Source organism: Elaeis guineensis, chromosome 16 (genome assembly GCF_000442705.2).
Source record: "Elaeis guineensis isolate ETL-2024a chromosome 16, EG11, whole genome shotgun sequence".
Lineage (NCBI taxonomy): Eukaryota > Viridiplantae > Streptophyta > Magnoliopsida > Arecales > Arecaceae > Elaeis > Elaeis guineensis.
This window is the reverse complement of record NC_026008.2, coordinates 46,829,167-46,835,197: the sequence shown is the minus strand read 5'-3', so window position 1 is coordinate 46,835,197 and position 6,031 is coordinate 46,829,167.

Sequence of the window (6,031 nt, the reverse complement as noted above, 5' to 3'; positions counted from 1 at the left end):
TTAAAAATTTCATGGCAGAGTATACTACGCTACAATGTTACGCTGTTCAAGAAATTTTACAAAAGATTCAAAATTACGATCAGATTTATCTTATCTACCATAGTATTCACCACCCTTATCAGATCTTACAAACTTAATTTTTCTATCCAATTAATTTTTTACTTTAATTTTGTACACCTTAAATGCTTCCAAAGCTTCAGACTTTTTATGTTACAGAAAAATATAACCATAATATGAGAAATCATCAATAAACATGATGAAATATCTTTGTCCTCCAAAATAAGATAAAAAATAGCTACAAATATCAGTATGTATCAATTCTAAGAGTCTTTAACTTTTAGTGGCATATTTTTTATGATTTTTAATTTATTTTTCTTTAATACAATCTATGCATATACCAAAATCACTAAAATTTAGATTCGATAAAATATTTTTCTTAACCAATCTAATCATCCTTTTTTTTGAAGAACTCTCATTTACAATATCACATTTCATTCCAACATTGATATTCAAAATAAGTAAAAATTATGTAAAAGAAGAATTCAAATTCATTTTATATAATCCATTACATAATGTTTCAGTACCAACCAAAATAATTTTTTTTTATTAATTTAAAACTTGAATTCACAAAAATAAATAAAAAACCTTCTAAGTTAAGCTTTGATAAAGAAATTAAATTTTTAGATACTGAAAAAAATATAAAAGACATCATGTAGATCTAATTAGAATCCAGTATCGATAATAAATCTATAGGTCTTAACTGAAATGATCTTGAATTTTATTTAATTTTTCAAAAAGATTCACTGCTCTCTATCATTTGGCTTCCGATTTGAAAGAAATCTCTGTAATAAATTAGAAATATGAATTACAGTATCTGAATCAATCCACTAGATATTAGAAAGAATATCAATAAAATTGATTTTGAAATAAATAAGTGATAAGAAAATATCTTTTTTTTTGAACCATTTCCTTCTTTTCTCACAATCCTTCTTGATATGTCCCTCCTTGTTATAGAAGAAATATTTTAATTTATGAGAATTTTTTTTTGATGGTTTGTTGGATCCTTTATTTTCTTTCTTCGACTTCTTTTTTTTAGGATGCTCCTATGAAACTACATGAATAACTGGGATCCCTTTCTATTTCAATCTCTCTTCCTCTTGCACACATTAGGAGATGAGTTCATTTATTGACCATGATTCTTTATGTATGTTGTAATAAATTTTAAATTAGATAAACTGAGATGGAAAAGAATTAAGAATAAATTGGATAAGAAAGTTTTCAGATACTATCATTCTTAAATCATTCAATTTTCCAACTATATCACATATTTTCATAATGTACTTTCATACTTCAAAAATTTCATTATATTTCATAGAAATTAATTTGTTCATTAGGATACTAGCTAAGGCTTTATTTAATTTGATAAATTATTATTTCATAGAGAAAAGGTACATAAAGATCAATTCATTATCAAGAACATATCTCCTAATGTCTCTTGCTATACAGCTTTTAATAATCATGAGAGATAATCTATTAGAATACTTTCACTTTTCATATAATTTTTTCTGATCAGAAGAACTAGTGAGAGTAAGTGGATCAGACTGAGGCTTATGAAGAATCAAATCTAAGTTTAGATATTCTAAGACAATAAGAAGTTGCACGTACCAATCAAGATAATTAGATACATTCAGTGTGAGAATGTTAAATAGATGCGACAAGAGTGAAGCATGGATCATAGCTGTAAATAAAAAAATATGCTCATAATTATGATCATAATGTAGATTTCATAACACAATTTTGCTAATAATACTTATTATACAACTATAAAATATTTTTGGACAAAAATCATAGCATATAATAAGTTTTGCAACTAATTTAATCATAAATCTAAACATAATAATCAATGCCAAAACATGCATCACATAAATCATAAATATGAAAATTTTTTTAATCAACAATAATATGAAATATGTAAGCAAGAACAATAATTATGATATAGACATATAAGTTATATTTAAACTATGATTCATCATATTAGTTATACGTTCAGTGGTTTAACTAACTACGATTATAAGAATCCAAGGTTATTCCCACCTTTGGGTATAAAACTCTCTGTCTTTAATTATGCAATTCAAGTTAGTCAACCTATTTCTGTCAATTTTGTATCTAATTATAGTCATCTTTAGGTCAACTGTAATAGATATACCCTTATGTAATTTCAAAATATAATGAGAGAGAAAATCATTAGTCTTCAACGACTCAGTTATCCAAGATCTATAAAGTGCTCTGGACTCTTTGAGACTATGCGAAAACACACTTGAATAATATAATAATGAGTAAAATTATCAAATAAATAATATATAAATTATTTAAATATTCTATCATGCATAGAGAATTGAACCGAAATGTTCTTCAAGTCATTACGAGTCTAATGATTCAAAAATCACTTAAATTGGATGTAAAATAAATAAGTTACAATGATTTTATCAAAATTTTTAATATTAGAGGACTTAACCGTAAATAACAGAAAGAAAAAGGGTTTTTTTTGTAAAATAGCTGCTTCAAAATAAGGTCTGTCAGAAAGCTACAGGGATCTTTCAGTAATAAAGTATTCTTTAGGGGGTTATTTACAAAATAGTTTAAATAAACTACGTTCGGCTCTGATCCGAAATTTAATGAGTTAAATCCAAAATCCGAAAATCTAAGAGGCCATTATGGGATCGGATCCTAATAGATTTGGATCTAGATCCATTTAGGATCAGAAACCCGAATCCCAGCTCTCCCTTCTAGCCTGATTGGAAGAGGAATTTCTCCCTCACCGCATGGGCGGCTGAGAGGCCGCCCCTTGCCACTTCGACTACAAGAGGTGCAAGCAGGGAGGACGATGGACTGGTACCTTTGCCAGAGGGTAGTGGAAGAGCCGCCGCCTCCCACCGCTATAGTAGAAATGCAATTCTCTCATTCGATCCAAAATATCGCGTGCGGCGATGGATCCCCGCTGCCACCACCACTGGAAAGCCATAGTCTCCCCCCTTTGATGCGATCCACTACTATCGCTGACACTACAACAGAACAGGATACTAGCGATACAAAAAATTCATCGCTAATACTAGATTTTCATCGATAATAGTTATTAGTGATGAAATTATTATCGCTGATACTTCATCGCAAATAATAGCATCGTTGATAATTTTTTACGATAAAAATTTTTTTTCATCGCCAATAATTGATATTATCGATCAAAAATTTTTATCGTTACAAAAATTTTTTTTTCGAAAACTATTCGCGATGAAAAATTTTTATCATAAAAAAATAATTTACGATCAATTATTATGTTGCTAATAAAAAAATAATTAAAAAAAATATTTACGATGAAATACTTTCATCGCTATTAATTTAATTAAAATTTTTTATGAAATTCAGATTTATAGAAAAAATATTGATGACATAAAAGCTTCATCGCAAATACAATAATTATCGATGAAATTTTTTGTCACTACTAAATTAGTAATTATTTATGATAAAAATATTTTTATTAATAATAATTTAATATAAAATTTTAATATTTTTTAAATTTATTAAAAAAATTATTTACTATCAATTATTTTCATCGCTAATAAATTTTTTGGTGGCCAAAATTTTATCAAAAATAATTCTGTCGCAAAAAATTTACACATAATCTTTTTAAAATAATTTATGAATATATATTTTTAATTTATATTTATAATATTTTTTATTTATAATTTATAAAATTAAAATAAAAAATTCACACAATAAATTTATAAATAAATTTTATTATTTTATTATATTAAATTAAAATTATAAAAGATCTGAAATAAAAATAAAAAGTAACATAAACAGGCCATCAAGTGTTGGCATCTACAAAAGGAGAACGAGCTGAGAAAGGAGAGCACTTGAAAGAGCTCGAATCGACCTGCTGCTCCCTTATCAGTTGCATCATCCACTCTATCTGTGTCATCCGCTCCATCATTTGGGTTTGGAGCAGCTGGTACTCATCGATGTGTGCAGCTCACTCATCAGCTCGTTGCTCAGTCCACTGTCGATCCTCAGTAGCCTGCCTCTGCATCTTCGCTAGCCGAGCATCATAAGTAGTATGGATGTCAGTCCTGAATGAGCGTGAGGATGAGGGAGCACTGATCCCATGCCCTAGATCCATAACATAATAGGATCTCGTACCAAGCACCTGATCCTAGATCTCGTCATCTATGAGTGCGGTCGAGCCCTCAGGGATAGACTGGGATCTGATGCCTATCATACGATCCTGAAAATTAAATTTATAGCTATTCTAATTTTGTATTAAAAATCAAATTACGAATGAAAAAAATAACTGAAAAAACTTATAAAAAGCTCTTAGCTTCCCATCGTCCACTCTCTTGACCGTCGCTAGTGGGTCTGTTGGTAGATGTCAATCCTATCAAGAAGCTCGTCACTCTCTGCATCTCTCTATAATTTGAGAATAATTAATTAATTTTTTTTAAATAGTTAGAGAGTTAAAATATGCTAATTAAAAATTATTTACCATCTACTCCATATGACGAGCAAACGACCTCGAACCTCCACAATGCGACATGATCTGTCTCACCCGATTGGTGGTATTCTGGGCACATTATCTTTGTACAGTTAGCAGTCAAATTAGTAGGTAACAAACTGAATTTAAGAATAAATGATTCAATCATTAAACTCTAAAAAAAAAAGTTTGGATGTGTAACCTAATATGCCGGATCTTCGTAATGCCAGCATACGAGAGTCCAATCATCCATAGTGATGCTGTCATACGGCCATTGCTGTGCTGCCTCCACCCCATGATCCTGCATCATATGGTATCAGTGCCGATGAATGCGGTGGCGATGCTCTTTGAAATGCAAGCATAAATGAGCATCCACAGCTTGCCACACGCGATCCTCCTCAAAATCAACAATATCAAATACACCCTGCCAATAATAAATTTTAGAAGAATATCGTGCTAATTAAATATTCATAGTATAATTTATTTTATTAGTAACTGGATATAGAAAACTTTTCTTTGAGCCCGTATAATGTGATGCCAATCGAAAAGTGTCATAGAGGCATAGCTACGGCATATGATGCCCAGCTCGATTTGCCACGGCTTGCACTATCTCCTAATAGGTCTGGTGTAGTTGAGTGGTATCTCAATACAGAGATACTGTTCCGGGTGCTCGCATCTCCAACACTCTAGAGTGAGGTTCTTCGATGAATCTCGCCCTTGCCTCACCACCAATAGAGACTAGCCTAAAATAATAATAAATAAATCATTAGTATGATAGCTATCTAAATAAAAAAAAATAAATTTTATTATATAAAAAATATAATAATATCACTCAGATTTGCCTCACTCGGATCTGCCTCACTGGGACCTGTCAGTGCAGAACCCTCTGGCGACTCTACTGGTGTGGCAGTGAAAATAGGTGAAGGCGCCTCAATCTTAGGGGTAGGTTGTGAACGCGAACGTCACCGTCTGTCTTCTAGTGCCATACCTACAATTTTTGATATATAAATGAATATAATATTGAATAATAATAGTAAAAAATAAATTATATTTTAATAAATAAAATTATATCGCATACCATTATTGCAAGAGAAGATTCAACAAAGAATATAGATCTACTCATCAATATTCATATCTTCCTCGATGTGTAAGTCATCCTCCAAATCACAATAATCGACTAATGTATCGTCTTCTATCTCATCATTATTTATGAACTAATCGTCACCCTCTGACTCATCAAGATTAAATACAAAATCAGTTTCAACTTCGTTGGGTGGTAGATCAGCCCTATTCAAAAGAGCTGTTACAAGTTCTTCATCAACAAGAAGCTCGGCTAAAATTTGTTCTTTCTCTTAAAAAGTTTCCTCTTCATGTAAATCTGAATTTTCATCCATCTCTAGTTGGGTTGGTATGTTATATACGCCTCTAGGTATTATTCTTTGTATGACATGCCAATTACCTCAATACTTTAGATCCTTCAAATATATTACTTATTTCGCTTGA